The sequence below is a fragment of the Tamandua tetradactyla genome, chromosome 8, assembly GCF_023851605.1.
Source record: "Tamandua tetradactyla isolate mTamTet1 chromosome 8, mTamTet1.pri, whole genome shotgun sequence".
Taxonomy (NCBI): domain Eukaryota; kingdom Metazoa; phylum Chordata; class Mammalia; order Pilosa; family Myrmecophagidae; genus Tamandua; species Tamandua tetradactyla.
Genome location: NC_135334.1, coordinates 6,484,864 through 6,507,975, shown reverse-complemented (window position 1 = coordinate 6,507,975; position 23,112 = coordinate 6,484,864). Strand labels below are relative to the sequence as shown.

At 41.0% G+C, this 23,112-nt stretch overlaps 1 protein-coding gene and 1 pseudogene across 2 annotated transcripts in view; both read left to right on the top strand.

Moving 5' to 3' along the window:
- TMEM45B (transmembrane protein 45B) overlaps nucleotides 1-23,112 on the top strand; it is a 64,738-nt gene that overhangs the window by 20,749 nt on the left and 20,877 nt on the right. The gene's annotated exons all lie outside the window — the stretch shown is intronic.
- LOC143644023 (TAF5-like RNA polymerase II p300/CBP-associated factor-associated factor 65 kDa subunit 5L pseudogene) lies at nucleotides 14,790-22,192 on the top strand (annotated as a pseudogene).

Here is a 23,112-nt window from a genome sequence, read left to right as displayed (position 1 = left end):
CTTCACTGGTATGAAGCCAGGCTCTGGGGGATAGTGTTTTTGACATTTTTACAGAGTTTTGTGGAAATAAGAGGTATAGAGATGTTGACTGGTTATTGTTATATACACTGGCTTCATTAACGAGTGAAAGGAATGGGCTTAAGGCTTCAAACAAGAAGCTTAAGCACCGTCTGACAGATGTAGACATTTCTATGAATATTCTGAAGGAAAATCTTATTTCCTGTAGCCATGGACTTGAGATCTATGAAAATTGGACTCAGAATCTTATTGTTAGAGTAGCAACTTTACAACGTAAACTGAAATCTCGGTGTTGCATGGTGTCTGCCATTAAAATGAGGGAATTGATTGGAAAAGAGTGGAACCCTGAAAAAGGGGATGGTGACATATGGATTGATAAAGATGTTGGGGTGAGGGTGAAACCATAGGTCATGCTGAGTCTTCTCTAGATAACCCTGTAATAGTCTGCCCTGAGGACATAGCAGCCCCACCTCCAGCCTGCCTTGAGGAGTTGGCCACCCAACCTCCACCTGAAGGGACTAGCCCTAGAGTGATTAATCCTGTCTCACTGGATGAAATGGCAAATGAAGACCCTGAAGCAAATGGCTTGGAATATATTTCTAATTCTTTTCATGACTACCCCCACCACCCCTCATTTCTTCCAGACCTATAACTACACTAAAGTTCCAACAGACCCCTAAAGGTGAGGTACAAAATATCACACGTGAAGAGGTACATTATACTCCAAAAGAACTGTGTGAGTTTTTCAGTTTATATAGACAGAAATCAGGGGAATGTGTATGGCAATGGATTTTAAAGGTGTGGGATAATGGTGGGAGGAATATAAGGCTGGATCAGGCTGAATTTATTGATATGGGCCCACTACGCAGAGATTCTGCATTCAATGGTATAATTTGAGCGTTCAGAAAAGGTATTAACAGTTTGTTTGGATGGTTGGTTGAAACATGGATCAAAAGGTGGCCAACATTTCCTGAGGCTGAAATGCCAGAACTGCCCTGGTATAATGTAGATGAGGGGATTCAGAGGCTTAGAGAGATTGGAATGTTAGAGTGGATTTATCATGCAAAGCCTGCTCTTACACCCCAGGAATGTCCGGAGGATTCACCTTTTACCAGAACAATGAGAAATAAATTTGTGAGACTAGCGCCATCATCTCTGAGGAGCTCTGTAGTTGCAGTTCTCTGTAGGTCAGATATTACTGTAGGAACTGCTGTCACTGAGCTGGAATCCTTAAACACAGTGGGGATGATGGGATCCTGAGTTGGCAGAAGGAAGGTGGCAGCACTTAATAGCCAAAAACAGGGTAGATGTGGTTATTATAATAGACAGCAAACTCAAAGCAGGAGTCAAAATTATATAACTTGCAGAGATTTGTGTTATTGGCTAGTAAATCATGGGGTACCTGGAAATACAATAGAAAGGCAGTCTACTAAATTCTTGCTCGAGCTGTATAAACAAAAGAGTTCTAGGTCAAGTGAACAGAAGTCTAACTTGAATTACAAAAACACAGAGTCACAGCCCCTTAATCAATTTCCAGACTTGAGACAGTTTACAGACCCAGAACCCCTTGAATGAAGGGGAGGCCAGGTTCCTTTGGGGGAGAAACCTGTTACACTGCCACAGATTTATACTGTTAATCTTCCTCTAAGCCTTCCCCAAGGAGACCAATGGTCTTTCACCAGGTAATGTTGCATTGGGGAAAAGGAAATGATCAGATATTTCAGGGATTATTAGACACTGGTTCAGAAGTGACATTAATTCCAAGGGACCCAAAACGTCACTCTGGTCCACCAGTCAGAGTGGGGGCTTAAGGAGGCCAGGTGATCAATGGAGTTTTAGCTCAGGTCCATCTCACAGTGGGTCCAGTAGGCCCCTGGACCCATCCTGTAGTTATTTCCCCAGTTCCAGAATGTATAATTGGTATAGACATACTGAGCAACTGGCAGAATCCCCACATTAGGCTCTCTAACTCATGCAGTGAGGGCTATTATGGTGGAAAAGGCCAAGTGGAAGCCACTAGAACTGCCCCTACCTAGCAAAATAGTAAATCAGAACAGATTCCTGGAGAGATGGCAGAGATTACTGCCACTCTTAAGGATTTGAAGGATGCAGGGGTGGTGATTCCCACAACATCCCCATTCAACTTTCCTATTTTGCCTGTGCAGAAAACAGAAGGATATTGGAGGATGACAGTGGATTACTGTAAGCTAAACCAGGTGGTAACTCCAACTGCAGCTGCTGTTCCAGGGGTGGTATCATTGCTTGAGCAAATCAATACATCCCCTGGTACCTGATATGCAGCTACTGATCTGGCAAATGCTTTTTTCTCAATAACTATTAGTAAGGACCACCAGAAACAGTTTGCTTTCAGCTGGCAAGGTCAGCAATATACTTTCACTATCCTACCTCGGGGGTATATCAACTCTCCAGCCCTATGTCATAATCTTGTCTGCAGGGACCTTGATCATTTCTCCCTCCCATAAGACATCACACTGATCCATTATATTGGTGATACCATGTTAATTGAACCTAATGAGCAAGAAGTAGCAACTACTCTAGACTTACTGGTAAGGCATTTGCGTGTCAGAAGATGGGAGATAAATCCGACAAAAATACAGGGGTCTTCCACCTCAGTGAAATTTCTAGGTGTCCAGTGGTGTGGGGTATGTTGAGATATCCCTTCTAAGGTGAAGGATAAGTTGCTACATCTGGCCCTTCCTACGGCCAAAAAAGAGGCACAATGCCTAGTTGGTCTCTTTGGATTTTAGTGACAACATATTTCTTATTTGGGTGTGCCACTCTAGCCCATTTATCAAGTGACCAGAAAAGCTGCTAATTTTGAGTGCGGACCTGAACAAGAGGAGGCTCTGCGATAGGCCCAGGCTGCTGTACAAGCTGCTCTGCCACTTGGGCTGTATGATCCAGTAGATCCAATGGTTCTAGAAGTATCAGTGGCAAATACAGATGCTGTCTGGAGCCTTTGCAGGTCTCTATAGGAGAATCACAACGCAGACCCTTAGGATTTTGGAGCAAAGCCTTACCATCTTTGCAGATAACTACTCTCTTTTTGAGAAACAGCTTTTGGCCTGCTACTGGGCCTTAGTAGAGGCTGAACACTTAACCATGGGCCACCAAGTTACCATGAGACCTGAGTTGCCTATCATGATCTGGGTGTTTTCTGACCCACCAAGCTATAAAGTTGGGCATGCACAGCAGCACTCTATTATAAAATGGAAATGGTATATATGAGATAGGGCCAGAGCAGGTCCTGAAGGCACAAGTAAGTTACATGAAGAAGTGACCCAAATGCCCATGGTCTCCACTCCTGCCACATTACCTTCTCTTTCCCAGACCAGAGCTATGGCCTCTTAGGGAGTTCCTTACAGTGAATTGACTGAGGAAGAGAAAATTTGGGCCTGGTTTATAGATGGTTCAGCACAATATACAGGTACCACCTGAAAGTGGACAGCTGCAGCACTACAACCCCTTTCTGGGGTGTCCTTGAAGGACAGTGGTGAGGAGAAATTCTCCCAGTGGGCAGAACTTCGAGCAGTGCACCTGGTTGTTCATTTTGCTTGGAAGGAGAACTGGTCAGAGGTCTGTTTGTATACTGACTCATGGGCTGTTGCTAATGGTTTGGCTGGAGGGTCAGGGACTTGGAAAGACCATAATTGGAAAGTTGGTGACATAAAGATCTGGGGGAAAAGTATGTGGATAGGACTTTCTGAGTGGGCTACAAACATGAACATATTTGTGTCCCATGTGATTGCGCACCAGAGGGTGACTTCAGCAGAGGAAGTTTTTAATAATCAAGTGAATAAGAGGACCTGTTCTGTGGATACCCATCAGCCTCTTTCCCCAGCAAATCCTGTTATTGCCCAATGGGCTCATGAACAAAGTGGTCATGGTGGTAGAGATAGAGGTTATGCATGGGCTCATCAACATGGATTTCCACTCACCAAGGCTGATCTGGCTACAGCCACTGCTCAGTGCCCAATCTGCCAGCAGCAGAGACCCACACTTAGCCCCCAATATGGCACCATTCCTGAAGGTGACCAGCCAGCTACATGGTGGCAGGTTGATTACACTGGACCACTCCCTTCATGGAACGGGCAGCGATTTGTTCTAATTGGAATAGACACATACTCTGGATATGGGTTTGCTTTCCCTGCATGCAACGCTTCTGCCAAAACTGCCATCTGTGGGCTTTCAGAAGGCCTTATCCATTGTCATGGTATTCCACATAGCATTGCTTCTGATCAAGGAACACACTTCACAACAAATGAGGTGTGAGAAGGGACACATGCTCATGGAATTCTCTGGTCTTACCATGTTCCCCACCATCCAGAAGCAGCTGGATTGATAGAACGATGGAATGGCCTTTTGAAAACTCAATTACAGTGCCAACTAGGTGGCAATACCTTGAAAGGCTGGGGTAATGTTCTCCAGGAAGGTGTGTATGCTCTGAATCAGCATCTGCTGTATGGTGCTGTTTCTCCCATAGCCAGGATCCATGGGTCCAGGAACCAAGGGGTGGAAATGGGAGTAGTACCACTCACTATCATCCCTAGTGATCCACTAGGAAAATTTTTGCTTCCTGTCCCTGTGACCCTGAGCTCTGCTGATCTGCAGGGTTTAGTTCCAAAAGGGGGGAGTGCTTCCACCAGGAGAAACAACAGTGATTCCATTGAACTGGAATCTAAGAGTGCCACCTGGTCACTTTGGGCTACTCCTGCCCCTGGATCAACAAGCCAAGAAGGGGATTGCATTATTGTCTGGGGTGACTGACCCTGACTATCAGGGGGAAGTAGGACTGCAACTACACAATGGAGGTAAAGAAGAGTTTTCATGGAATATAGGAGATCCCCTAGGGCATCTTTTAGTACTACCATGGCCTGTGATTAAAATCAATGGAAAACTGCAGCAACCCAATACAGGCAGGACTACCAATGGGTCTGAAACTTCAGGAATGGTTTGGTTCACCAGGCAAAGAACCATGGCCAGCTGAAGTGCTTGCTGAGGGTAAAGGGAACATGGAATGGGTAGTGGAAGAAAGTAGTGATAAATATGAATTACAGTCATGTGATCAGTTACAGAAACAAGGACTGTGATGCTGTTTTGTTCCTGTTATACTATTTAAGTTGTAAGATATCAAGTTTAAGAATGAATATTACCCAAGCACTTGCACCCTGTTCTGAAGAGAGTTAATGTGCTTCCAGTTATATGTAGGACAGTTGAGTATTGTTAGTTGAAAGAAAAAAATGTGTGTGTTTTTGTTTATTATCTAGAAATTAGGTATGTTTTAAGGTGGTATGTATACTTGCCAAGTTGACAAGGGGTGGACTATCACGGTCAGGTTCATGTGTCAACTTGGCCAAGTGGTGGTACCTGTTTGTCTGGTTGGGCAAGTGCTGGCCTGTCTGTTGCAATGAGGACATTTCATAGAATTAGATCATAATCACATCAGCTACATCCACAGCTGATTCCATTTGTAATCAGCCAAGGGGAGCGTCTTCTGCAATGAGTGATGCTCAGTCTAATCAGTGGAAGCCTTTTAAGGAGGATTCAGAAGAGACAGGCTCTCTTCCTGCTTTGGCCAGCAAGGCTCTCTTGTGGAGTTCATCCAGACCCTCCATTGGAACTGTTGGCTTCACAGCCTGCCCTGCAGATTTTGGACTCTGTGTTCCCGCAGTCATGTGAGACACTTTTATAAATTTTATTTTGCGAGTGTTCCCTGTTGATTCTGTTTCTTTAGAGAACCCTAACTAATACAGTATGTATGAATTTTTTCTGCTTTCTTTTTATTTCTTTTTCTGAATTGATGCAAATGTTCTAAGAAATGATCATGATGATGAATATACAACTATGTGATGAAAAAAAGAATGTTCATATTGTATGTTGATTGGTTTTATTAATAAAATAAAAAAGATCACATTCAAGAAAAAGAATGTGCAAAGGCAATGCACAGAATGGTAGAAAATATTTGCAAAAAACATATATTAGATAAGAGACTTGTATCTGGAACAAAATAAAAAACTATTACAACTCAATACAGAGACATTTTAATTAAGAATGGGCAAAAGATCTAAACAGGACAGTTCTCTAAAGAAGACATGGAAATGTCCAAAAAGCACATGGAAAAGATGCTCAACCTCATTAACCATTAGGGAAATTGAAACAAAACCACAATGTAAAGCCACTTCACATCCATGAGGATGGCCAACATAAAATAAAAGACAATAACAGGTGCTGGTAAAGGTTTGGAGAAATTGGAACTCTTATACATTGTAAAATGGTGCAGCCACTTTGATAAACAGAATTGCAGCTTCTCAAAATGTTAAACAGGATAGTACATTTAGTTCCAGGCCACGATGGTGGCTTAGCAATGTGCGCGTTTTAGTTCATCCTCCAGAACAACTGCTAAATAACCAGAAACAGTACAGAACAGCTCCTGGGGCCACGTCAGTGACTGGACACACAGCGTACCCCAATCTGGACCAACTGGACTGGCTGCGAGCCCCCCTAGAACCGTGAGTTCCCCAAGCCATGGCAGCCAGTGCCCTTCCCCCACAGGCTGCTTCCCAGAGGGGAAAGGAAAGGGACTTTACCAGCAGACGGGGCTAAGCCCAACCAAACGCTAATTGTGGAATTAATTAACAAATTCTGACTACTGAAAATAGGCCCCCAGCTCAGGTGAACCTGGTTAAAGTGGAGGTTGCTCATTTTTGCCCTGGCATAAAGGGGGCAGGGCTGACCGAAAAAGAAAAAAAGAAGGAAACAGATTCTTGTGGCTGTGTTTCTACACACATTGCTAAGCCCCCATCGTGGCCTGGAACTAAATGTACTATCCTGTTTAACATTTTGAGAAGCTGCCATTCTGTTTATCAAAGTGGCTGCACTATTTTACAATGTATGAGAGTTCCAATTTCTCCAAACCTTTACCAGCACCTGTTATTGTCTTTTTTTATGTTGGCCATCCTTGTGGATGTGAAGTGGCTTTACATTGTGGTTTTGTTTTCAATTTCCCTAATGGTTAATGATGTTGAGCATCGCATGACTGCCTTTGGATATAGCAGCAGGCTGCAACGGCCCCACGCATAGGCAGAAACAAGTTCACTTGGGGGCTTGTCTGGAGACTGTGCCTTCCCCAGGGGAGGGGTGAAGTCCAACTCAGGTGGAATCCCTCCCTCAAGGAATTCAGACACCAGGGCTTGGTAATTTGAAGCCATTAAAACCAGCCTACAACCTCTCCTCTGTCTCCACCATGTCCCAAGCAAGGAGAGTCTGCCAAAGTTAAAGGCACCACATCATCTTATGCTGGTGGGACCTGCAGGCAGACAAGCACCACATACTGGGCAGGATACAAAAAACAGAGCCCTGAGACTTCACAGGAAATTCTTTCAAACTGATGGGTCTCGCCCTCAGGGAAAACCAATGCAGGTGACTCTCTCCTCCTAACAGGAGGCCAGTTTGGTCTGGCAAAATCTGGCTGGGGTCTACAATACCTAAGTAGATCCTCCTAAGGGTGTGTGTGTGTGTGAGAGGCACCATACAAGCAGGGCAAGAAGCAAGAAAACAAGAACTGAAAAATCCTCCTGTTAAACAAAACCTAAGCTAGAGGTTCAGAAAAAGCTGAACTAAATGTCAAAGAACAGATAGACAACAAATTCATCCAGCAAGAAAACCTAGGTAAAAGAAGTGAAAGCAATCTCCAGAATAAACTAATTAAGGTAATTAAATGCCTAGACGCCAGCAAAAAATAACAAATCACACTAGGAAAATTGAAGATATGGCCCAGTCAAAGGAACAAACCAACAATTCAAAGGACATACGGGAGCTGAAACAATTAATTCAGAATATATGAACAGACCTGGAAAACCTCATCAAAAACCAAATGAATGAATCGAGGGAGGATATAAAGAAGGCAAGGAATAAACAAAAAGAAGAAATCAAAAGTCTGAAAAAACAAATCACAGAACTTATGGGAATGAAAGACACAGTAGAAGAGATGAAAAAAACAATGGAAACCTACAATGGTAGATTTCGAGAGGCAGAACATAGGATTAGTGAATTGGAGGGTGGAACATCTGAAATCCGGCAAGAAAAAGAAAATATAGGGGAAAAGATGGAAAAATATGAGCAGGGACTCAGGGAATTAAATGACAATAGGAAGGGCACAAATATACATGTTGTGGGTGTCCCAGAAGGAGAAGAGAAGGGAAAAGGAGGAGAAAAACTAATGGAGATTATTATCACTGAAAATTTCCCGACTCTTATGAAAGACTTAAAATTACAGATCCAAGAAGTGCAGCGTACCCCAAAAGAATAGATCCAAATAGACGTACTCCAAGACACTTACTAATCAGAATGTCAGAGGTCAAAGAGAAAGAGAGAATTTTGAAAGCAGCAAGAGGAAAGCAATCCATCACATATAAGGGAAGCCCAATAAGAATATGTGTAGATTTCTCAGCAGAATCCATGGAGGCAAGAAGACAGTGGGATGATATTTTTAAATTATTGAAAGAGAAAAACTGCCACCAAGAATTCTACATCCAGCAAAATTGTCCTTCAAAAATGAGGGAGGAATTAAAACATTTTCAGACAAAAAAATCACTGAGAGAATTTGTGACCAAGAGACCAGCTCTGCAAGAAATACTAAAGGGAGCACTAGAAGCAGATACAAAAAGTCAGAAGAGAGAGGTGTGGAGAAGAGAGTAGAAAGGAAGACTATGAGTAAAGGTAAAAAGAAGGAAAATTAGATATGACATATAAAATCCAAAAGGCAAAATGGTAGAAGAAAGTACTATCTGTGCGGTAATAACACTAAATGTTAATGGATTAAAAGCCCCAATCAAAAGACATGGACTAGCAGAATGGATTAAAAAAAACAGGACCCAGGTCAAGATGGCAGCTTAACAACATGCGCATTTTAGTTCGTCCTCCAGAACAACTGCTAAATAACCAGAAATAGTACAGAACAGCTCCTGAAGCCACAATAGTGACCGGACACACAGCATACCCCAGTCTGGACCAGCTGGACCGGCTGCGGGCATCCCCCAGAACCGTGAGTTCCCAAAGCTGCGGCGGCCAGCATCCCTCCCCCACAGGCCGCTTCCAAGAGGGGAAAGGAAAGGACTTTACCAGCAGCAGGGACTGGGCACAATCAAACGCCAATTGTGGAACTAATTAACAAATTCTGACTACTAAAAATAGGCCCCCAGCTTAGGTAACCTGATCAAAGCGGAGGTTGCTCATTTTTGCTCCGGTGCCAAGGGGGAAGGACTGACAGAAAAAGGGGGGAAAAAAAGAAGGAAACAGAGGTTTTGTGGCTGTGTATCTACAAAGGCTTGACTGCCTCTGGATACAGTGGCAGGACATTTCAGGCTGTACGTGCCCCAGGCATAGGCAGAAGTGAGCTCTTTGGGGGGCTTATCTGGAGCTTGTGCCTTCCCCAGGGGAGGGGTGAAGCCCAACTCAGGTGGAATCCCTCCATCAAGGAATTCAGACACCAGGGCTTGGTAATTTGAAGCCATTAAAACCAGCCTACAACCTCTCCTCTGTCTCCACCATGCCCCCAGCAGGGAGAGTCTGCCAAAGTTAAAGGTACTACATCATCTTATGCTGGTGGGACCTGCAGTCAGACAAGCGCCACATACTGGGCAGGATAAGAAAAACAGAGTCCAGAGACTTCACAGGAAATTCTTTCAACCTGCTGGGTCTCACTTTCAGGGAAAACTGATGCAGGTGACTCTTTCCTCCTGATAGGAGGCCAGTTTGGTCTGGGAAAATCTGACTGCAGTCTATAATATCTAAGTAGACCCTCCTAAGTGTGTGTAGGGGAAAGGCACCACACAAGCGGGCAAGAAACAAGAAAACAAGAACTGAAAAATTCTCCTCTGTTAAACAAAACTTAAGCTAAAGGTCCAGATAAAGCTGAACTGAATGTCAAAGAACAGATAGACAACAAATTCATCCAGCCAGAAAACCCTAGGTAAAAGAAGTGAAAGCAATCTCCAGAATAAACTAATTAAGGTAATTAAATGCCTAGACGCCAGCAAAAAATAACAAATCACACTAGGAAAATTGAAGATATGGCCCAGTCAAAGGAACAAACCAACAATTCAAAGGACATACAGGAGCTGAAACAATTAATTCAGAATGTACGAACAGACATGGGAAACCTCATCAAAAACCAAATCAATGAATTGAGGGAGGCTATAAAGAAGGCAAGGAAAGAACAAAAAGAAGAAACTGAAAGTCTGAAAAAACAAATCACAGAACTTATGGGAATGAAAGACACAGTAGAAGAGATGAAAAAACAATGGAAACCTACAATGGTAGATTTTTGAGACAGAACATGGGATTTCTGAACTGGAGGACAGAACATCTGAAATCCAACAAGAAACAGAAACTATAGGGAACAAATGGAAAAATATGAGCAGGGACTCAGAGAATTGAAAGACAATATGGAGTGCATGAATATACATGTTGTGGGTCTCCCAGAAGGAGAAGAGAAGGGAAAAGGAGGAGAAAAACTAATGGAGGAAATTATCACTGAAAATTTCCCAACTTTTATGAAAGACTTAAAATTACAGATCCAAGAAGTGCAGCGTACCCCAAAGAGAATAGATCCAAATAGATGTACTCCAAGACATTTAATGATCAGAATGTCGGAGGTCAAAGAGAAAGAGAGGATCTTGAAAGCAGCAAGAGAAAAACAATCCATCACATACAAGGGAAGCCCAATAAGACTATGCACAGATCTCTCAGCAGAAACCATGGAGGCGAGAAGACAGTGGGATAATATATTTAAATTATTAAAAGAGAAAAACTGCCAACCAAGAAATCTATATCCAGCAAAATTGTCCTTCAAAAATGAGGGAGAAATTAAAACATTTTCAGACAAAAAATCACTGAGAGAATTTGTGACCAAGAGACCAGCTCTGCAAGAAATACTAAAGGGAACACTAGAGACAGATATGAAGACAGAAGAGAGAGGTGTGGAGAAGAGTGTAGAAAGAAAGACTATGAGTAAAGGTAAAAAGAAAGAAAATTAGATATGACAAATAAAATCCAGAAGGCAAAATAGTAGAAGAAAGTACTACCCATGCAGTAATAACACTGTTAATGGATTAAACTCGCCAATCAAAAGACATACTCTGGCAGAATGGATTAAAAAAACAGGACCCATCTATATGCTGTCTCTACTCAAAGGACACGAGGCCAAGGACACATACGGACATTTACACACCAATGTTTGTAGCAGCATTAGTAACAATTACCAAGAGATGGAAACAGCCAAAATGTCCATCAACAGACAGTTGGCTAAACAAACTGTGACATTTACATAAGATGGAATATTATGCAGCTGTAAGACAGAATAAAGTTATGAAGTATGTAACAACATGAATGGGCCTTAAGGACATTATGCTGAGTGTGATTAGCCAGAAACAAAAGGACAAATACTGTATGGTCTCACTGATATGAACTGACATTAGTGAATAAACTTGGAATAGTTCCTTGGTAACAGAGACCATCAGGAGATAGAAATAGGATGAGATATTGGGTAATTGGAGCTGAAGAGATACAGATTGTGCAACAGGACTGAATATAAAAACTCAGAAATGGAAAGCACAATATTACCTAACTGTAATACAATTATGTTAGAACACTGAATGAAGCTGCATATGAGAATGATAGAGGGAGGAGGGTTGGGGCATAATTGAAATCAGAAAGAAAGATAGACAATAAAGATTGAGATGGTGTAATCTAGGAATGCCTAGAGGGTATAATGATAGTGACTCAATGTACAAATTTAAAAAATGTTTTTGCATGAAGAAGAACAAAGGAATGTCATTACTGCAGGGTGCTGAAAATAGATGGTACTTAATATTTTAAAATTTCAACTGTGTGAGACTAAAGCAAAAATGTTTATTTGTTACAAAATTTATATTTTGACTAGTGCATTTCCTAATATAACTCATGTAGATAGTTGGTTGAACAATATAAGTATATGGAACCTTGGGTAGGACATGAGATTTTGTTGGTTTGTCCAGAGTGATGCCCCAATGAATCCCAGAGTGATTTGATCAGTGAGTGGAAAAGTATTTGCAAAGTCCCCTTTGGGGAATGGTGAAAAATGGGGAAAATTCAACCTCCCCAAGTTGAATTCTTGATATTTTCACAAGCAGTGTGGACAACCAAAGCTATAGGCTGAGCCCCCAATCTTGGAGTTTGTTCTTATGAAACTTAACCCCGCAAAGGAAGGTCAAGCCTACTTAAAATTAGGCCTGAGAGTCACCCCCAAGAGAACCTCTTTTGTTGCTCAGATGTGGCCTCTCTCTCCAGCCAACACAACAAGCAAACTCACCACCCTCCCCCTGTCTACATGGGACATGACTCCCAGGGGTGTGGACCTTCCTGGCAACGTGGGACAGAAATCCTAGAATGAGCTGTGACTCAGCATCAAGGGATTGAGAAAAACCCTAGAATGAACTGAGACCCAGCATCAAGGGATTGAGAAAACCTTCTAGACCAAAAGGGGGAAGAGTGAAATGAGACAAAGTGTCAATGGCTGAGAAATTCCAAACAGAGTCTAGAGGTTATCCTGGAGGTTATTCTTACGCATTAAGTAGCTATCACCTTATTATACAAAATGTAGTGGAGAGGCTGGAGGGAACCGCCTGAAAATGTAGAGCTGTGTTCCAGTAGCCACGTTTCTTGATGATGATTGTATAATGATATAGCTTTCACAATGTGACTGTGTGATTGAGAAAACCTTGTGTCTGATGCTCCTTTTATCTACCTTGTCAACAGATTAGTAAAACATATGGAGTAAAAATAAATAATAGGGGGAACAAATGCTAAAATAAATTTAGTTTGAAATTCTAGTGATCAATGAAAGGGAGGGGTAAGGGGTATGGTATGTATAATTTTTTTTCTCTGTTTTCGTTTTATTTCTTTTTCTGTTGTCTTTTGATTTCTTTTTCTGAATTGATGCAAATGTTCTAAGAAATTATCATGATGATGAATATGCAACTATGTGATGATATTTTGAATTAGTGATTATATATGTAGAATGGATGATCATATGTTAAGAATGTTTGTTTCTTTCTTGTAATTTTTTTAATTTAAAAATTAATTTTAAAAAGTATAGTACAAAAAAAAGAAGTTAAACAGTCACCCTATGACCAAGAATTCCACTCCAAACTACATACCCAAGAGAAATGAAGGCTATGTCTGCACAAAAACTTGTACATGAATGTTCATAGCAGCATTATTCATAATTATGCAAAAGTCCACCAGCTGATAAATGAATAAACAAAAGTGTTTTGTACATATAATGGCATATTACTCAACGATAACAAGGAATGAAGTAGCAAAATATACAACATGGAAGAACTTTAAAAGTGGTATAATTAGGGCAGGCCACAATGGCTCAGCAGGCAGAGTTCTCACCTGCCATGCTGGAGACCTGGGTTCAATTTCCAGTGCCTGCCCATGCAAAAAAAAAAAAAAAAAAAAGGTATAACCAGTGAAAGAAGCCCAGTCACAAAAAGCTGCAAATTGTGTAACTCAGTTTATATGAAATGTCCAGAATAGGAAAATTCATAGAGACAGAAAGCAGATTGCTAGGGGCTGAATATAAAAGAAGGAATGGGGAGTGACTGCTAATGAGTAATGGTCATGCTCATTAGGGCTGATGAAATGTTTCGAAATTAAATAGTGGTGATGGCTGCACAACTCTGTGAATATACCAAAAACCATAGAATTGCACGCTTTAAACAGATGAATTTTATGGTATGTGAGTTCAATGTTAATAAAATACTAAGTATTCCATAAAATAAGAGGAGAAGAGTAAGGGCAAGAAACGAGTGAGACTTCTAGAAACATTTTAGGGTGAATTTCAGAGCCATTAGAAAAAAATGTCCCAGGAATAAATGGTAAGGATTGAAACCTTCATAGTTTCCTTTTTGTTACATCTGACAGTTGCCTTTTGCAGTGATTAAGTAATTAAATCTATAAAAGGCTATGTAATGTTCACTAACTGATGAATGGATACATAAAATGTGATATAGCCATACGATGAAATAGTTTTGAACTCTAAAAAGGAATGAAGTACTAATACATGCTACAACATGGATAAACCTTGAAAACATGATGCTTGGTGAAACAAGCCAGGCGCACAAGGACCACATGTGCCTAGGGCTGGGGAGGTGGGTAGGGAAGGGCTGGGGTGATGGGGAGTGACTCCTAAGGGTACAGAGTTTCTTTGGGGGGTGATGAAAATATTCTAAAATTGACTGTGGTGACGGTTGCAGCGCTCTGTGAATATACTCCAAACCATCGAAGTGAACACTTTAAGGAGGTGAGCTTTATGGTTTGTGCATCGTATCTCAAAGTAGTCATTAAACAAAACTAAAATCAGAAATGAGAAGGGGGACATTACTAGTGACCCCACTGAAATAAAAAGGACTATAAGAGGAAACTACGAACAACTTTATGCCAACAAATAGATAACTTAGATGAATGGACAAATGCCTAGAAATACACAAGCTACCTACTCCGACCGAGAACAAAGAAAAGATCTCAAAAAATAATAATAATAATAACTAGGGTGGGGGAGGTGGCAGTGCGCAGTGGACGCCTCTGCCCTGTAGCCCTCCTGCCTACCTTCTGCTCCTCTCCCTGCTGCTTGCCCCCCACCCCCACCCCCGAATCCCCAGCGGGCTGCCAGCCACTTTACGGGCACTCAACAGCCACACACTGGAGGTCCTGAAATGGGTATGTGCAGAGCAGATTCAGATGGCAGTGTTTGAGCCACCTCAAATGCTGACAGTGCATGAATTCAGAAGGTTCCCTAACAAAGGATTGCGACTGTCACAGACCACTGAAGAGATGGCAGCTAATCTCACTCCAATCAGAATCTGGTTGTGCCACCGTAGTGTCTACAGGCCCTTGCCAGGCTCAGTCCCAGCAATATGAAGCACAGTTTGGATGCCTGGAGAATTTTCTCACTGAGCAAAGAGTACAGTGGAAAGTTTTTGCAGAATCCTAGCCAGGATGTCACTGAGCAGCTACAGACTATTCAAACCATCCAGGACATCCTGTCTTAACTTCAAACTTCGCGTATTCCTAGATAAGAAGTATGTGGCCTGTCTCCAAGAAGACAGCTACGATTACCTTATCTGCTCCCTCCATAGTGACAAGAATACTGCCCTGTGCAAGGTCCTTACCTTACATGTTCACCTGGGTGTGCGGCATGCCCAGACAAGAGACCACCATCTTTATACCAGTGGCAACGTCTCACGTAGTGACAGCAACAGCTTAGAATCCACTGATGTGCCCACCCCTATTCTGCAGAATGAGGCTGTTCTGGAGGTCTTGCAGGAGAGCATTAATCGAGCTAAGGACAGGCATCCTTCACTTACTACCATCTGTGTCTATGCTTTTTATAACACAGACCAGCTGCTGAACACGGCAGAAATTTCCCCAGATAGTACGCTGCTTGCTGCTGGGTTTAACAACTCCTGTATAAAACTTTGGAGTTTATAGTCCAAGAAGTTAAAATCAGAACCCCATCAAGTAGCCATGTCCCATATCCACTTGGCTCGGATAGTCTGCAGAAAGAGGATGATGAGGAGGATAATGCAGGCACAGAGAGGAAGGTGCTGTGAGGACATTGTGGACCTGTGTACAGCACAAGGTTCCAATCAGACAGCTCAAGGTTGCGCTCTTGTTCTGAAGACAAGTCCATCCAATGTTGGGACCTAGGAAGTTTTGCCATCATTGTTTGGTGCCAAGGACGTGCCTATCCTATGTCAGAGCTGGGCATCAGCCTGTATGGTTTGTACTTTGCCAGTGGTTCCCATGACCACACTGCAAGCCTTCAGTCATTTGACTGGACATACCCACTGAGAATATATGCAGGATACCTTGCAGATGTGAACTGTGTCAAATTCCACACTAATTCAAACTATTTAGCTACAGGCTCTACTGACAAGAGTGTCCAGTTGTGGAGCGCTCAGCAAGGGGATGCTGTGAGGTTCTTCACAGGCCACCGAAGGCCTGTGCTTTTTCTTGAATTTTCTCCCAATGGTAAGTACTTGACATCTGCTGGTGAGGAGCAGAGGTTGAAGCTGTGGGACTTGGCTTCTGGCACGCTGTATAAAGAATTGAGAGGCCACCCAGACAATATCACCAGCCTTACTTTCAGTCCAGATAGTAGCTTGATTGCCTGTGCCTCCATGGACAACTCCGTTTGCATTTGGGGTATTAGAACCACTTACTGCAGAGCTCCTGCTCCAGCAAACTCGTGGGTGTGCACACCGGGCAGATGAGTAATGTGCTGTGTGTTCATTTTGTAGCCAGTAACCTTCTTCTAATGACTGCAATAACACAAGAAAATCAGGAACATTAACTTTTTTATTTTTGGTTTAATGGATTAGGGCAGCGGCAGAAGACCTCAGGATTGTAAGTCTTACTACAAACTGAGAATAAATCACTGACTGAGAAAAACACTCCCCCCCCCTTTTTTTTTCCTTTCTCCTGTTAGCAGACATTCTTACTACTCCACACCTTCATTCAGCCCCCCTCATAGTCAAAGGACTGTGGTTGGGGGAGAAAAGCAGTGATGAGTCACATGAAATCAAGAATTAAGAGGCTTTGGAGATGAAATTGCAAGTTCCTATAAAGATCCCACTATGACCTTGTGCAAGTACCTTATCTGTCTCATTTTTTTCCATCTGTGAAGCTGGCATAATACCTCACAGGGGTGCTGGATTTGTTTAGAGGATGACTGCAAAGCACTTTAAAGATACGCTGTGCTGTAAGTGTTAAGTATTATCAGTCACTGTGGTTGAAGGGAAATCTTTATTTGTTTAGAAATGCTGGGGTGGGAGTTAGGAAAGGGGAAGGGGATAATTCTGGCCACAAAATAAAAAGTCTTTCCTTTTCATAATTACAAAACACCAGAACTTTTCTATTACTGTAATTAAAATTACAATAATTATTTTATTGAGAGGAAATCTAGCACTGGCAGAGAGTACTTTCTCTGCTTTTAACTTTCAGATTTGGCTCCTGGCACTGGCTGTGATACTTGGCATTTTGAGGTTCATGGAATTTAGAGAATTTGGTAGCATAGAGTATTAGGAAAAAGGGAAAATTTCTGGGTGATAGATTGATCACTCTGTCTGACATGATTCTAGAAGTGGGTAGGTTGATTTTCTTGGGAAAGTTTTCAGCTCTTGCAGTGGTGTAGGAAAGAAAGATTCTTTTCATAGCTTCATTTCTGCTAATAATTCTCTCCCCTGAAAAGAAAGATTGTGGTAAAGAAATGAAAATCATTTGAAATTGTAAGTCACAGGGTAGAATTAGAAAATAGTGAATTTCCAAATACCATTTATTCAGAGATGTAGAAGAAAACTTTTTCTCCTAATATTATTCACTTCCGCCTCCTACAGTGCAATACCAGTTTAATGAACCATTGTGGAAAAATCTTAAGTACATACACATGCACATAAAGCTATGCTTTGAGGATAAAGCAAGTTCAATTTGTGGGGAAAAGGATTAAATATTTCTGCTTTCTGAAAAGAGTTATTTTGTATTTTTGTTTTCTATTAAAATGCATTTAGTTTCAGAACAACAGTAGCAACAAAACCAATAACTAGCAAAGAGATTGAATCAATAATCAAAAACCTCAAACAGAATTGTAACCCATACCAAACCACTGTGCTTTGAAATTTATTGCTTTTTTGTATATATGTTATTTTTACAAAAAAGAAAAAAAAAGTCTAATGTGATGATAAAAAAATATTTATTCCTTCTAACCTCTAATATTCTGGAGCAGCTAGAAGGAAAAATCTGAGAGGATATGTTCTAGTTTGCTTGCTGCCAGAATGTAATATACCAGAAACGGAACAGCTTTTAAAAGGGGGATCTTAATAAGTTACAAGTTTACAGTTCTAAGGCTGAAAAAATGTCCCAATTAAAACAAGACTACAGAAATGTCCAATCTAAGGCATCCAAGGAAAGATACCTTGTTTCAAGAAGGCAATGACATTAAGCATTTCTCTCTCCACTGGAAAGGCACATGCTGTGCCTTCCTGTGGCTTTCTCATGGCTCTAAAAAAAAGGATCCTCTCCAAAATGTTTCCTCTTTAAAGATTAATGGGTGGAGTCATAACTCCATGGAAGCTATCTGATCAACAGTGACCACCCACAACTGGGTGGGTCACATTTCCATGGAAGCAATCAAAATGCTCCCAGCCAACAATATCGAATGAGGATTAAAGGACATGGCTTTTCTGGAGTCCACCACAGATTCAAATCAGCATAGGATGGTATGGTAGCCCATGACAAACTCTGGAATCTGTCCTAAGTTGGCGAGCGCTTTGAAAGCTATCACTTTTTTCTTTCTTTGCTTTGTATATATGTTATATTATACAATTTAAAAAGTTTAAAAGTAAAAACTCCTGACAGAATGCAGAATGGTGCAACCACTCTGGAAGGCAGTTTGGTGGTTTCTCAGGAAGCTAAGTATAGAATTGCCATACAATCCATCAATAGCATTACTAAGTATGTATTCGGAGGAACTGAAGGCAAGGACACAGACATTTTCACACTGATGTTTATAATGACATTATTCATGATTGCAGAGAGATGGAAATAGCCCAAATGTCTATCAATGGACAAGTGGATAAACAAACTATGGTATATACATATTGTGGTAATTAGGTCTGGGTGTCAACTTGGCCAGGTGAAGGTGCCTAGTTCTGTTTCTGTGGACATGAGCCAATTGCATGTGAAGCTGATCTGTCGCTGATTACATCTGCAGTCCACTAGGGAGAGTGCCTGTTGCAATGAATGATGTTTGATTTAAATGGCTGGCTGCTTAAATGAGAGAGATCAACGTAACCCAGCCCAAGCAGCTCAGCATACCTCATCTCAGTACTAACAGCTCAGCCCAGACCTTTGAAGATGAGGAAAGGAAGCACCCCAGGGAAAGCTGTTGGAACTCAGAAGCCTGGAAAGAAGGCCAGCAGAGATCACCCTGTGCCTTTCTGTGTAAGAGAGAACCTCAGATGAAAGTTGGCTGCCTTTTCTCTGAAGAACTATATGTTTTTAACTGAGCAAATCCCCTTTTATTAAAAGCCAATCCATCCCCAGTGTATTGCATTCTGACAGCCTTAGCAAACTAAAACACGTACCATGGAATATTACAAAGCTGTAAAACGGAATAAAGTCATGCATATAACAGAGTGGATGAACCTTGGGGACATTATGCTGAGTGAAATTTGCCAGAAACAAAGGAACAAATACTGAATGGTCTCTCTAGTATGAATTAACATTAATGAGTGAACTTTGAGAATTAAAGTTAAGAGCACAGGTTATTTGTGGTGTATTGGAGTGGGTGGAGGGAAGAACCTGAAACTATTGAGCTGTGTTCCAGTAGCCTTGAGTCTTGAAGACAATTGTATAAAGATATACCTTTTATAGTGTGACTGTCTAGTTGTGAAAACCTTATGTCTGATGCTCCTTTTATCCAGGGTATGGACAAAAGAGTAGAAAAATATGGATAAAACAAATAATAGGGGGGATAAGGGGTAAAATAAATTGGGTAGATGGAAATACTAGTGGTCAATGAGAGGGAGGGATAAAGGATTTAGGATGTGTGAGTTTTTTCTTTTTTATTTCTTTTTCTGAAATGATGAAAATGTTCTAAAAAATGATCATGATGATGACTGCATAGCTATATGATGGTATTGTGAGCGATTGATTGTACACCATGTATGAATGTATGTGTGTGAAGATTTCTCAATAAAAATATTTTTTTAAAACCACACAGGTTATCAGGACATAGAAAGAGGGTAGAGACTGGGTATTTGATGCTGAAGGAGTAAAAAATGTTCAACAGGACTGATTGTAAATATCCAGAAATGGACAGCACAATACTGCCATTTCAGGATACTCTAGTAGCATAATAGTATAAGTACACTGACTAAAGCTGAGTATGAGTATGACTGAGGGAGGAGGGGTGGCGGCCTGTATGAAACCAGAAAGAAAGATAGAGGATAAAGAGTGGGACGGTCTAACTTAGCAATGCCTAGAGTGAGCAATGACGGTGAGTAAATGTACAAATATAAGAATGTTTTTGCATGAGGGAGAACAAATGAATATCACCATTGCAAGGGACTTAAAATGGGATAGTATACAGGATAAAATATAATCAACACAAACTGGGGTCTATCGTTAACAGTACCATTGTAATATGCTTCCATTGAATGTAACAAAGGCAATATGCCAAAGCTAAATGCCAATAAGCTAGAGATGCAGGGGGAGGGGTATGGGATTTTTCTGCAGAAGAAATGGAAATATTCTTATATAGATTGTGGAGGTGAAGGCATGGCTGTGTGATTATACCAGGAACCATTGATTTTTTTTACTTAGTTTGGATTATGTGATGTGTGAATAAAACTATTTTTAAATGAACAGAGAGCTACAAGTGCTGGAGAAAATGTGGAGAAAGAGATGTACCTATTTGTTATTGGTAGGGAAGTAGAGTGGGGCAGCCCCTCTGGAGGGCAGTGTGGTGGCTCCACAGGAGGCTAGGGGTGGGGTTGCCAAATGATCCTGCAACCCTGTAGTTAGGTGCATACTTAGAGGAATAGAGAGCCAGTACACAAATGGACACTTGTACACTGATGTTTATGGTGGCAGTGTTTGTGTTTTGTAATGGATGGAGGTGGCCTAAGGGTACATGGACTGCAGAATGGAAGGGGAACTGTGGTGTATACATACAATGGACTACTGAGTTGCAACAAGAAGGAATGAAGTTGTGAGGCATGCAACTAGGCAAGTGAACCTTGAGGACAGTATTTTGAATGAAATAAGCCAGAAACAAAAAGGTAAATATTTATAATGTCTTAGTAATATGGACTAAATATAATGTGCAAACTCTGAGAATTGAATTTGAGAGCATAGGTTATCAAAGTTCCTAAATTATATTATCTTACAGTAGTCACCTCTATTCCAGAGTTGTAACTGTTATTTCTAAATTCTAAGATGCTGACCCCTTATGTATAATCTGGTTATTCCTTGGAACTTTGGGTGTTTGTATGGCACCTTGGTCTGAGTTAGCATTCTACAGCTATGAAAGTCAGCATTACCCCATACAGCAACTATTAGAAACACTGAAAAAGTGATCAGACTTCAACTAGAGATATGAATGAAGCTGATCTGGTAGGAATAAGGTAAATCAGACAAAAGGGTAAAGAATAATATTGACTCTATTTTAAAGCTTCAACTTCGATGTGAGACCAAAGGAAGAGATGTTTATTTGGTGCAAAATTCATATTTTCAGTAGTGCACTATCTTATGTAACTTGTGTGCTCAGTTTATTCAAACCCCATGATTACATAGAACCTTGAATAGGAAGTGAGATCTTGTTGGATTGTCCAGGTAAGAGTGATGCCTCAATACATCCCAGAGTAATCTGGGCAGAAAACTAGAAAGTATTTGCAAAGTCCCCTTGATGGAGTGGGGAAAGGATGGAAATGCTAAACTTCCCCACCTGAGGAATTCCTGATAGTCTCTGTGCTGGCTTGAAATGATTTATGTACCCTAGAAAAGTCATGCTAAATCCTAATCCAATCTTGTGGGAGCAACCATTTCTTTTAAACCCTATTTAGCTCTGTATGTTGGAAACTTGATTAAATTATCTCCACGGAGATGTGGTCTCCACCCATTCCAGGTGGGTCTTAATTAGCTTACTAGAATCCTATAAAAGAAGAAGTATTTTGGAAACCACCACAGGACGACAGCCACAAGAAGCAGAGAGTCCACCAGCCAGCGACCTTTGTAGATGAAGAAGGAAAACATCTCCCAGGGAGCTTCGTGAAACAGGAAGCAAGGAGAGAAAGCTAGCAGATGACACTGTGTTTGCCATGTGCCTTTCCAGATGTGAGAGAAGCCCTGACCATGTTTGCCATATGCCTTCTCACTTGAAGGAGAAACCCTTAACTTCATTAACCTTCTTGAACCAAGGTATCTTTCCCTGGATGCCTTAAATTGGACATTTTTATATACTTCTCTATAGACTTGCTTTTTTTTATTTTTTTTTATTAACAGAAAGAAAGAAAAAAAGAAAAAAAGAAAAAAAAAACAAAGAAATTAACACAGCATTTAGAAATCATACCATTCTACATATGCACTCAGTAATTCTTAACATCATCACATAGATGCATGATCATCGTTTCTTAGTACATTTGCATCGGTTTAGAGGAACTAGCGGCACAACAGAAAAAGATATAAAATGTTAATATAGAGAAAAGAAATAAAAGTAGTAATAATAGTAAAAAACAACAACAAAAAAACCCTATAGCTCAGATGCAGCTTCATTCAGTGTTTTAACATGATTACTTTACAATTAGGTATTATTGTGCTGTCCATTTTTGAGTTTTTGTATCTAGTCCTGTTGCACAGTCTGTATCCCTTCCGCTCCAATTACCCATTATCTTACCCTGTTTCTAACTCCTGCTGGACTCTGTTACCAATGACATATTTCAAGTTTATTCTCGAATGTCCGTTCACATCAGTGGGACCATACAGTATTTGTCCTTTAGTTTTTGGCTGGACTCACTCAGCATAATATTCTCTAGGTCCATCCATGTTATTTCATGCTTCATAAGTTTATCTTGTCTTAAAGCTGCATAATATTCCATCGTATGTATATACCACAGTTTATTTAGCCATTCTTCTGTTGATGGACATTTTGGCTGTTTCCATCTCTTTGCAATTGTAAATAACGCTGCTATAAACATTGGTGTGCAAATGTCCATTTGTGTCTTTGCCCTTAATTCCTTTGAGTAGATTCCCAGCAATGGTATTGCTGGGTCATATGGCAATTCTATATTCAGCTTTTTGAGGAACCGCCAAACTGCCTTCCACAGTGGTTGCACCATTTGACATTCCCACCAACAGTGGATAAGTGTGCCTCTTTCTCCACATCCTCTCCAGCACTTGTCATTTTCTGTTTTGTTGATAATGGCCATTCTGGTGGGTGTGAGATGATATCTCATTGTGGTTTTGATTTGC